Below are 12,100 nucleotides of genomic sequence, written 5' to 3'. Positions count from 1 at the left end.
AGAAATGGTAATAAGTCTAATCGTGAGTATAGTTTCCTTCAATTATGATAGCAATTGAGTGTTGCTTCACTTAGTTAACCCCTAATGATGGAGGGAAGTCATGTGAAAGTAACTAACTTGAGTCACAAGTCCTAGCCTAACCCTTGGGAAGTCTAGCTTCAGTGCACTCCAAGCCAATTAGCAATTCTCAATTTTCAATCAATAATTGATATTCACTACTCGAGTATCTCCAATAACTCAACCCCTAAGCCAAGTAAGAAAGTTCTACTCCAGAGCAAGGGTTATCATTTCATCAAACATTTGGTGAGCATTTATAGAAGACATTATAAAATTGAGAGAAAGGAGTTGAATTCAAACAACAATCACCAAACAATCTAACAATTACAATGGATGAACATGGAAATACCTCAATTCATTAATTCAAATCAAAATAACAAAGCATTCATAGATCTAGAGTGAAAGCATCAAAAGAACAAAAATTGAGAATAGGAGAAGAGTAGATCCACAACTTGCATCAAAACAAAAGTGAATTGGCAATTGATCTCACCAAGAAATCAAAGGAGAATTGCAATGGAGAATGAAATCCTAGAGAGAGGTTGGAGCTGCTATCTCTACAAAAATGTAACTACCTAATGGAAAATATCAAGAAAATATGTCTAATGAGTGAATAGATCCCAAGCCCTTCGATCCTTGGTCTACTTAAGCTTCTCCCGCCAGAACTCTGCCCCAAAATAGGGTTGGTAACTGCTTGAAATCGCTGGTCATGTTTTCTTCTTAAAAAATCGTGTGCGGCCATCGGCGCGTACGCGCACAGCACGCGTACGCGTCCCTGGGAGTTTTTGCGATCTGCGCGCAGGCGCGAAGTACGCGGGCACGTCCCTTGAGGTTCTGGCTCAACCACTAAATACGTCAGCTCTTGGCTTCGGTTACTTCGCGCCGGTCACTTTGGTGCACATCCGCGCGTACGTGGCTAGTGCGCGTGCGCACCCTTGCTGGAAATTCCAAAGTTTCAATTTCTGTGCTCCTTTCCTTTATGCATGCTCCTATCATCTCCTCCAAGCCATCCTTGTCCTATAAGCTCTGAAATCACTTAACAAATGGATCACAGCATCGAATTGTAATAGAGAAGGATTAAAATATATCTAATTCAGTACAAAAGAAGCATGTTTTCATCTATGAGGCAAAATTGGGAAAGGAACACCAAATTATGCATTTTTATATGAATAAGTGTGAAAGATCATTGAAAAAACCCTCAAAATCTATATAGGATAAACCCTAAAAATGGGGTTTATCAAGAAGGAGAAGGAGCGTGCTACTAGGGTAGAGGCCGCTGCTAACTTGGCCGAGGAAGCTGCAAAAAAGTATAAGGAGAGCTATACCCGGACCTATGACAAGTTGCTAGAAATTAGGGAGAGGCTTCAATCTTCCCGAGATGATTATGCCGAGCCTTAGGAGCACATGGTGAGTAGCATGACCGAGATGTATGAAAATTTAAAGGCTCAAGTCTGGGTTCTTGTCCCCGAGCTTGACCTCACTTTATTTAGTGTGGACAACGTAGTGGAGGAGGGCAAAATTGTGCCTGCCCCTGACGATGAGGATGAGGGTTCTCCCTTGGTGCCGCTGGCCAAGGTTTCTATAGCTTCAGCCTCCTCAACTCCTTCTACCAAAGTGGGCCCTCCGGAGCCCGAACCTGACGTGGAGATCTTGAACAGGGGCAGATGGAGTTGTTAATGCTGCCCTGATATAAACCATACCTCCTCCTCCTCCTCCGAAGGATGGGGCTACTAGAGCGAACTTGGATCCCCTGTGATCTTATTTTATTTTGTCTATATATTTGTTTAGTCCGACCTGTGGACTTTGTTGAACTTGTTGGTTTGTAAGTACTTTTTTGTGGATAATTTTCTTGACATTTAGTTACTTCTTAGCAACTTTCCTCTTGAAAAACAGACACTTTAAACTCTTAGGCTGCCCCTTAGGTAGCCTTTGAGTCTTTAATGTTTCAATTTGAAGGATGCATTTTGCTGATATGTCAGTCAGACCTTTGATATTTTATCCTTGCGATCCTTGTGGATTTTAGAGAGGTTTGGTGCTTCCTAGCCTGACCTCTTTTGAGTGGTGATGTAGGTTTTTCTTTCATTGCCTTTTAGGTCATGCCTTGCTTTGAGTTGTTACTTGTCAACCTTTTACTTTTGGAAAACATTATCCTTGTGACTTGGTGTCCAGGCTTTTAGTGACTTGTCTGATAACTTTTTAGTGTTCTTTACATAGAACCTTTTTAGTTTCAAACGACTTTTGTAGCCCTGTTTTGAGATCGTGCCTTCTTTGAGCAGAGTTGTTCCCTGTTTAGCTATGCACTTTTGAGCCTTAAGCTGTTTTCAACCTTTTTGGCTTTAGACTTGTTCTTTTCTCGAGATCGTACTTGTTTCTTTGGGTCGCGCCTTTAGCTGACGTCGACCTGTCTGGCTTCACCGTCTGGGCATTTTAGTTATATTCCAAAAACGTTTTAGGTAGTGTTCTGAGGAGGAACCTTTTCTTTATAGTTTGTTTGGAAGACTTTTTAGTGCCGTTTTAGCTTGTGCTTTTGCTTTTTAAGTAGTGTCTTTTTTTTCAAGACTTGTACCTTTCAGCGAAGCACTCCATGGGTCAGTTCTGAGGAGGGCATTTTGTTCCCTGGGTATATGTCGGATCTCATATCCCATGGATTGTTTGAGCTGTTCTCTGGTCTTGTCCAAGTACTTCCTCATAGTGGGATCCTTGTCCTGGTAGCTCCCTTCTAATTGCAAGGTAACTACCTGTGAATCGCTAAAAATGGTGAGCTTCTGAGCACCTACCTCCTTAGCCAGCTTCAAACCAGCTAGTAGGGCTTCATATTCAGCTTGATTATTTGATGCGGGAAACTCAAACTCTAACGAGAGCTCGATTTGGGTTCCCTGATCACTCTGTAAAATGACGCCTGCACCAATCCTGATTTTGTTTGAGGAACCATCCATGTAAAGGCTCCACTCTGTGGGGGTGCCCGGGGTATCAGTGTACTCTGCGATGAAGTCGGCCAGGTACTGAGATTTGATAGCTGTCCGAGCTTCATATTTGAGGTCAAATTCTAATAACTTGACTGCCCATTGTAGGATTCTTCCAACTACGTTTGTTTTCTGTAAAATACTTTTTATAGGCTGGTTAGTCTGTACTCTGATGATGTCAGCTTGGAAGTATGGGCGGAGTCGTCGAGAATTGAGTATGAGGGCGTAGGCGAATTTCTCTATCTTTTGATAGTTTAGTTCAGCCCCTAGTAGAGCTGTATTGATAAAGTAGATGGGTTGTTGCCCGCTTTCGTGTTCTCTGACTAGTGATGAAGCTATTGCCCGACTCCCTACAGCGAGGTATAGGATTAGTTCTTCACCTTCCCTAGGTCGGGCTAAGATGGGTGGTTGTCCCAAAAATGTTTTAAAGACTTGGAAGGCTTGTTCACACTCTGGGGTCCATTCGAACCTTTTCCCATTCCTTAGTGTTACATAAAAGGGGAGAGATCTTAAAGCTGATCCAACTAAGAATCTGGATAAAGCTGTCAGTCTTCCGTTGAGCTGTTGTACCTCTTTGACGTAGGTCGGGCTTTTCATGTTGAGTATAGCTTGGCATTTATCTGGGTTTTCTTCAATTCCTCTCTGGTGAGCATGAAGCCTAAAAATTTACTAGCTTTTACCGCGAAGGTACACTTTGCGGGGTTAAGTTGCATCCCATGCTTTCTTATGGTGTCGAACACTTTGGTAAGGTCGGATAACAACGATTCCTCACTTTGTGTTTTTACCAGCATGTCATCTACATAAACCTCCATTAGCTTTCCAATGTGATCGGTGAAAACCTTGTTCATCAATCTTTGATATGTAGTGATAAACCTCTATTTCATGGTTTATCTTGTGCTCAATTCAGTGGTTTTTATCAACTCTTTACCTACTTATTCATACTATTTGTATGGTTTTACTTTCTCCTTCCGGATTTTGTGCTATGATTGAAAACATGCTTCTTTGGACTTTAAATTTGCTATGTTTAAATCTCTCTTATTACCATTCAGTGCCTTGATATGTGTGTTAAGTTATTTCAGAGATTACAGGGGAAGAATGGCTTAGAGGATGGAAAGGAAGCATGCAAAAGTAGAAGGAATACAAGAAACTGAAGAAACTGCTAAAGCTGTCAGCCTGACCTCTTCGCACTAAAACAGTCATAACTTGGGCTACAGAGATCCAAATGATGCGGTTTCAATTGTGCTGGAAAGCTAACATCCTAAGTTTCGATTTGATATATAATTTATCATAGTGGCCATATAGCTAGGCGACGCGAATGCGTGTTCCACACCGACGCGTCACAGTGATGAAAATCAGCGTGGCAGATTTCAGAACCAGCAAATTCTGGGCTGTTTTTCACCTAGTTCTCGACCCAGAAAACACATATTAGAGGCTATAAAGTGGGGGAATGCATCCATTCATAAAGGGAACAATTGATATAACACTCATATTTCACTTTTCATAATTTAGATGTAGTTTTTAGAGAGAGAGGCTCTCTCCTCTCTCTTAGGATTTAAGATTAGTATTCCTCTTAAAGGATTTAGGATTTATTTCTTCTTCATCACAGGTTCAATGTTCCTTTACTCAATTCTCTTAAACTCTTCATGTTAGATTTGATTCTCTATTTAAATGCAATTTGAGATATTTCATATTTATGATTGCTTTCTTCAATTTATGTTATGATATGGTGTAATGGCATTCATGTTAGTAGAGTAGGTTCCCAACTTGGCTTTGGAGTTGATTAATATTAGGAGACCCCTGAGTTGGGATACTCAAGAGTTCAATTGTAATTGGTTCGTTGTTGGTTGGCTTGTTAATAACTAACTCTATTTCTTCCCAAGGGAAAGGATTAGGACTTGTGAATAGAAGTCGACTTTTAACTTGACTTTCCTTCATTCATGTAGGGTTAACTAAGTAGAAACAACTACTAATTATTAATTGATATTGAGAAAATTCCAACAAGGATAGAACTTCCGATTAATCTTCTCCTAGTCAAGGCTTTTTACTGTTATTATTTTATTTTCTCTGCAATTCACTCTTCTTATTTCTTAATCCAAAACCCCAATTTATACAAACTCATAACCAATAATAAGAACACCTTCCTGCAATTCCATGAGAAGACGACCGAGGTTTAAATACTTCGGTTATCAATTTATTTAGGGGTTGGTTACTTGTGACAACCAAACATTTGTACGAAAGGATTTTTTATTGGTTTAGAAACTATACTTACAACGCAATTATATCCTTGTGAATTTCTTTACCAACAGGAAATCTGATCGTCAAAAAATGGCGCCGTTGCCGGGAGTTGCAAACGTGTGCCTTATTATTGGTTACTGTAAATATTTTTAAAAATTTTTTTTATCTTATCTTATCTTAGTTTTAAATTTCAAAAATCATATCTTTTTCAAAATCTTTTCTTATCTTTTTTTTCAAAATCAAATCATTTTCAAAATCTTAGTGGTGAAGAATCCTTTGAGCATGAAGAACCTTCTCCGATTGGATTTGAAAGCGTTGAGGAGGTAAAATTTTCTCACCCTCCTTATTATGATTTGAGTAAGGGAAAATGTTTAGATAAAATTGTAGAACAAAGGATTGAGATTAAGAGATTTTGTGAAGAGGTGTAAGTCCTTAGAAATAGAAGGATGGGAGTGGAATACGCTTTGTCAAGATCGTTGGAAGCATCTTTGCCTAGGTTGTCATCTACTCCTTCACTTGAGTGGGTAAAATTCATTTCTATTAGCTTTATTGTCCCACTTGAGTATGGCTTGCTTGAAACGGATGGTCAACTTAGGATGCTTTGTGGGATGAAGCGTAAGCGAAAGATGTTTCATGGTTGGCGTTGCAAATCAAGGCTCATTATGGTTGATGCATCAAACATGAGATATAAAGGTTGGAGTAGTGCTCAAATAGATGGGTCTAGGAGGATTGTTGGCCACTATATAGAGAATTCACCTTACTCACCATCCGGATGGATTAATAATGATGATCAACTTCAAGACGGGTGTGAAAATAAAGTGTGGGATCCCGGATTAGAAAAAGAGGATCAACATTGGGAGCCCCAAGCTTGTGAAGAACTCCATCAACACTTGGCTCAATCCATGAAGAATGGGGCACAATGGAGAACCAAGCATTGGTGGGAGTTCCAAGATGAATTCAAGCACAAGCCACCTTGAGAGGAGCTCCCCATAAGTCCAACATAAGGACAATAAATAAAAGTGCTAGGTGGGAGACACCCCACCATGGTAAAATCCTTTCATTTTCTCTTTTGTACATATTGGTAGAACTAGTTTAATTTCATGTTTAGATTAGTTGGTTGAGCTTAATTAGTATTTTATCATGTTAAATAAGGTTTTAGGGTGTTTTGGTAGTTGCTTGGAGGTTTAGAATGCTTGGATTGGTGCAAAAACATAGAGAAAAATTTTGAAAAAAAAACAAACAGAGCACCATCCATGCGTATGCGTACATCAAGCATTTTTGACCATCCACGCGCGCGTGCCATGCTTGCATACGCGTGGATTGAGAAGTTCCACATTCCATACATTTTCCAGAGAGTTATGCCTACGCCACGCCAACGTTGTGCCTTTGGCACAACCCCACTCGCGCGTACGCGCACATGACGCGTACGCACAATGGTGGACGAAATTGTGATCAACAATAATGGCTCTTTGGCATGTGCATAAAAACATTAACTCAGCACTTTCTTTCCACAATCTCGTTCAACTAACCAGCAAGTGTACTGGGTCGTCTAAGTAATAAACCTTACGTGAGTAAGGGTCGATCCCACAGAGATTGTTGGTATGAAGCAAGCTATGGTCACCTTGTAAATCTCAGTTAGGCAGATTAAATGGTTATGGATTTCGAAAATTAATAATAAACAGAAAATAAAATAGGATAGAAATACTTATGTAAATTAATGGTGGGGATTTCAGATGGGCGTGTGAAGATGCTAGAATCCTCTCGAACCTCTGTTTTCCTATTGCTTTCATTCAATCCTTCTTACTCCTTTCCATGGCAAGCTATATGTAGGGCATCACCATCGTCAATGGCTACTTTTCATCCTCTTGGGAAAATGGTCCTATGCGCTGTCACTGCATGGCTAATCATCTGGAGGCATCACCCTTGACAATGGCTACATCCCATCCTCTCAGTGAAAATGGTCCAAATGCTCTATCACAGCACGGCTAATCATCTGTCGGTTCTCAATCAGGTTGGAATAGAATCCATTGATTCTTTTGTGTCTGTCACTAACGCCCAGCCTTCAGGAGTTTGAAGCTCGTCACAGTCATTCAATTCCGGAATCCTACTCGGAATACCACAGACAAGGTTAGACTTTCCGGATTCCCATGAATACCGCCATCTATCTAGCTTATACCACGAAGATTCTGTTTGGGAATCTAAGAGATATGCGCCCGGCCTAAGGTAGAACGGAAGTGGTTGTCAGTCACGCGTGTTCATAGGTGAGAATGATGATGAGTGTCACGGATCATCACATTCATCAAGTTGAAGTGCAACGTATATCTTGGAATAAGAATAAAAGAGAATTAAATAGAAAATAATAGTAATTGTATTGAAACTTGAGGTACAGCAGAGCTCCACACCCTTAATCTATGGTGTGTAGAAACTCCACCGTTGAAAATACATAAGTGAAAGGTTCAGGCATGGCCGAAAGGCCAGCCCCCTGTATGATCAAAAGACCGAATGGTCAAAAGATGTCTAATACAATAGTAACTTATCCTATTTATACTAGACTAGCTACTAGGGTTTACATGAGTAAGTAATTAATGCATAAATCCACTTCCGGGGCCCACTTAGTGTATGCTTGGGCTGAGCTTGATCTTTTCACGAGCTGAGGCTTTTCTTGGAGTTGAACGCCAAGTTGTAACATGTTTTGGGCGTTCAACTCCGGGTCGTGACGTGTTTCTGGCGTTTAACTCCAGACAGCAGCATGTACTTGGCGTTGAGCGCCACTTTACGTCGTAAATTCCCGAATAAAGTATAGACTATTATATATTTATGGAAAGCTCTAGATGTCTACTTTCCAACGCCATTGAGAGCGCGCCATTTGGAGTTTTGTAGCTCCAGAAAATCCATTTTGAGTGCAGGGCAATCAGATTCCAACAGCATCAGCAGTCCTTTTGCCAGCCTTTTTCAGAATTTTGCTCAAGTCCCTCAATTTCAGCCAGAAATTACCTGAAATCACAGAAAAACATACAAACTCATAGTAAAGTCCAGAAATGTGCACTTAACATAAAAACTAATGAAAACATCCCTAAAAGTAGCTTGAACTTACTAAAAACTACCTAAAAACAATGCCAAAAAGCGTATAAATTATCCGCTCATCACAAAAAGTTGAACTAAAAGTATTGTCACCACATCAATATAATTAAACTAAATTCAAGGATAAATTCGAAATTCATGTACTTCTTGTTCTTTTGAATTAAAACATTTTTCATTTAAGAGAGGTGAAGGATTAATGGAATTTATTCATAGCTTTAAGACATAGTTACTAACTACTAATGATCATGAAGTAGAGACACAAAACATAGATAAACACAACATAAAAACCGAAAAGCAGAAAGAAATAAGAACAAGGAATGAATCCACCTTAGTGGCGTCTTCTTCTTGAAGGACCAACAATGTCCATAAGCTCTTCTATGTCCCTTCCTTGCCTTTGTTGCTCCTCCCTCATTGCTCTTTGATCTTCTCTTATTTCATGGAGAATAATGGAGTGCTCATGATGTTCCACCCTTAATTGTTCCACATTGTGGCTCAAATCTTTTAAGGAAGTATTGTGTTGTTCCCAATAGTTGTTGGGAGGAAAGTGCATCCCTTGAGGCATCTCAGGGATTTCTTTATGATGAGCTTCCTCATGCATCTCTTGAGATCCGTGGAGGATCTCTCTTGCTTGCTCCATCCTCTTCTTGGTGATGGGCTTATCCTCTTCAATCGGGATGTCTCCTTCTATGATAACTCCAGCTGAGTAACATAGATGGCAAATAAGGTGAGGAAAAGCTAGCCTTGCCATGGTGGAGGTTTTTCGACTATTTTGTAGAATTCATTGGAGATGACTTCATGAACTTCTACTTCCTCTCCAATCATGATGCTATGAATCATGATGGCCCGATCCACAGTAACTTCAGATCGGTTGCTAGTGGGAATGATGGAGCGTTGAATGAACTCCAACCATCCTCTAGCTACAGGCTTGAGGTCTAGTCTTCTTGGTTGAACTGGGTTGCCTTTGGAGTCTCTTTTCCATTGAGCTCCTTCCACACATATGTCCATTAGAACTTGGTCCAACCTTTGATTAAAGTTGACCCTTCTAGTGTAGGGGCATTCATCTCCTTGCATCATGGGCAAGTGGAAAACCAAACTTACATTTTTTGGACTAAAATCTAAGTATTTCCCCCAAACCATTGTGAGGTAATTCTTTGGGCTCGGGTTCATACTTTGATCATGGTTCCTAGTGATCCATGCATTGGCATAGAACTCTTGAACCATTAAAATTCCGACTTGTTGCATGGGGTTGGTTAAGACTTCCCAACCTCTTCTTCTTCGGATTTCATGTCGGATCTCCGGATACTCATTTTTCTTGAGCTTGAAAGGGACCTCAGGGATCACCTTCTTCTTTGCCACAACATCAGAGAAGTGGTATTGATGGCTTTTGGAGATGAATCTTTCCATCTCCCATGACTCGGAGGTGGAAGCTTTTGTCTTCCCTTTTCCTCTTCTAGAGGATTCTCTGGCCTTAGGTGCCATTGATGGTAATGGAAAAACAAAAAGCTTATGCTTTTACCACAAACTTAAAATATTGCTTGCCCTCGAGCAAGAGAAGAAAGAAGAGAAGAATAAGAAGAAGAAAATATGGAGGAGAAGGGGGAGTGTAGGTTTCGGCCAAGGTAGAGAAGAGGGGGTTGTGTTGTGTGAAAATGAAGTGGAATGGAGGGGTTTATATAGGAAAAGAGGAGAGGGTAGGTTCGGCCATTTTAGGGTGGGTTTGGGTGGGAAAGTATTTTTGAATTTGAAGGTAGGTGGGGTTTATGGGGAAGAGTGGATGGATGTGAGTGGTGAAGAGGTGATGGGAAAGAGAGATTGAGGTGATTGGTGAAGGGTTTTGGGAAAGAGTGTTTATTGGGAGGAGAGATTCAGAGATTGAAGTTGTTTGGAAGTGTGACATGGGGAAGAGTGTTATAGGATTAGGAGGTAAGGTGGGAATATGTTAAGTGTGGATCCTGTGGGGTCCACAAATCCTGAGATGATCCTGTGGGGTCCACAGATCCTGAGGTGTCAAGGAATTACATCCCTGCACCAAATAGGCAAGCAAAAAATGCCTTTGCATACCATTCTGGCGTTTAAATGCCGAGGTGATGCACGTTCTAGGCGTTCAACGCCCATGTGAAGCATGTTCTGGGCGTTCAATGCCCATGTGTAGCATGTTTCTGGCGTTGAACGCCAGTTCCATGCTTGTTACTGGCGTTCAGCGCCAGCTTTTCTCAAGGCACATTCCTGGCGTTTGATGAGCGGATAATTTGTATGCTTTTGGCATTGTTTTTAGTATGTTTTTGATATGATATAGTTAGTTTTTAGTATATTTTTATTAGTTTTTAGCTAAAATTCACTTTTCTGGACTTTACTATGAGTTTGTGTGTTTTTCTGTGATTTCAGGTATTTTCTGGCTGAAATTGAGGGACCTGAGCAAAAATCTGATTTAGAGACTGAAAACGACTGCAGATGCTGTTGGATTCTGACCTCCCTGCACTCGAAGCGGATTTTCTGGAGCTACAGAAGCCCAATTGGCGCGCTCTCAACGGCGTTGGAAAGTAGACATCCTGCGCTTTCCAGCAATATATGATAGTCCATACTTTGCCCAAGATTTGATGGCCCAAACCGGCGTTCAAAGTCACCCTCAGGAATCCCAGCGTTAAACGCTGGAACTGGCACCCAAATGGGAGTTAAACGCCCAAACTGGCACTAAAGCTGGCGTTTAACTCCAAGAGGAGTCTTTGCACGAAATTTGCTTCATTGCTCAGCCCAAGCACACACCAAGTGGGCCCGGAAGTGGATTTTTATGTCATTTACTCAATTCTGTACACCTTAGGCTACTAGTTTCTTATAAGTAGGACCTTTTACTATTGTATTCAGATATCAGGGTAGCCATCTTCATTTTATGCTATCTTAGATCATTGGGAGGCTGGCCATTCGGCCATGCCTAGACCTTATGCTTATGTATTTTCAACGGTGGAGTTTCTACACACCATAGATTAAGGTGTGGAGCTCTGCTGTACCTCGAGTATTAATGCAATTACTATTGTTCTTCCATTCAATTCCGCTTGTTCTTGTTCTAAGATATCACTTGTTCTTCAACTTGATGAATGTGATGATCCGTGACACTCATCATCATTCTCACCCATGAACAAGGTGACTGACAACCACTTTTGTTCTACAAGCAACCAAGGCTCCAGTGAATATCTCTTGGGTTCTTTAACCGGAATCTTCGTGGTATAGGCGAGAACTGATGGCAGCATTCAAGAGAATCCGGAGGGTCTAACCTTGTCTGTGGTATTCTAAGTAGGATTCAATGATTGAATGACTGTGACGTGCTTCAAACTCCTGAAGGCGGGGCGTTAGTGACAGACGCAAAAGAATCACTGGATTCTATTCTGGCCTGATTGAGAACCGACAGATGAATTCCGCTATGCTGTGACAGAGCATATGCAATCGCTTTCACTGAGAGGATGGGAGGTAGCCACTGACAACGGTGAAACCCTTGCTTAAGCTTGCCATGGAAAGGAGTAAGAAGGATTGGATGAAGACAGTAGGAAAGCAGAGAGACGGAAGGGAAGGCATCTTCATGCGCTTATCTGAAGTTCCTACCACTGAATTACATAAGTATCTCTATCTTTACCTTTGTGTTATTTTCGTTCATCACCATATACATTTGGGTTTGCCTGACTAAGATTTACAAGATGACCATAGCTTGCTTCAATACTAACAATCTCCGTGGGATCGACCCTTACTCGCGTAAGGTTTATTACTTGGACGACCCA

Source organism: Arachis hypogaea, chromosome 10 (assembly GCF_003086295.3).
Source record: "Arachis hypogaea cultivar Tifrunner chromosome 10, arahy.Tifrunner.gnm2.J5K5, whole genome shotgun sequence".
In the NCBI taxonomy this organism is placed as follows: Eukaryota; Viridiplantae; Streptophyta; class Magnoliopsida; order Fabales; family Fabaceae; genus Arachis; species Arachis hypogaea.
The sequence above is the reverse complement of the archived record's forward strand: the minus strand, read 5'-3'. Positions refer to the sequence as shown.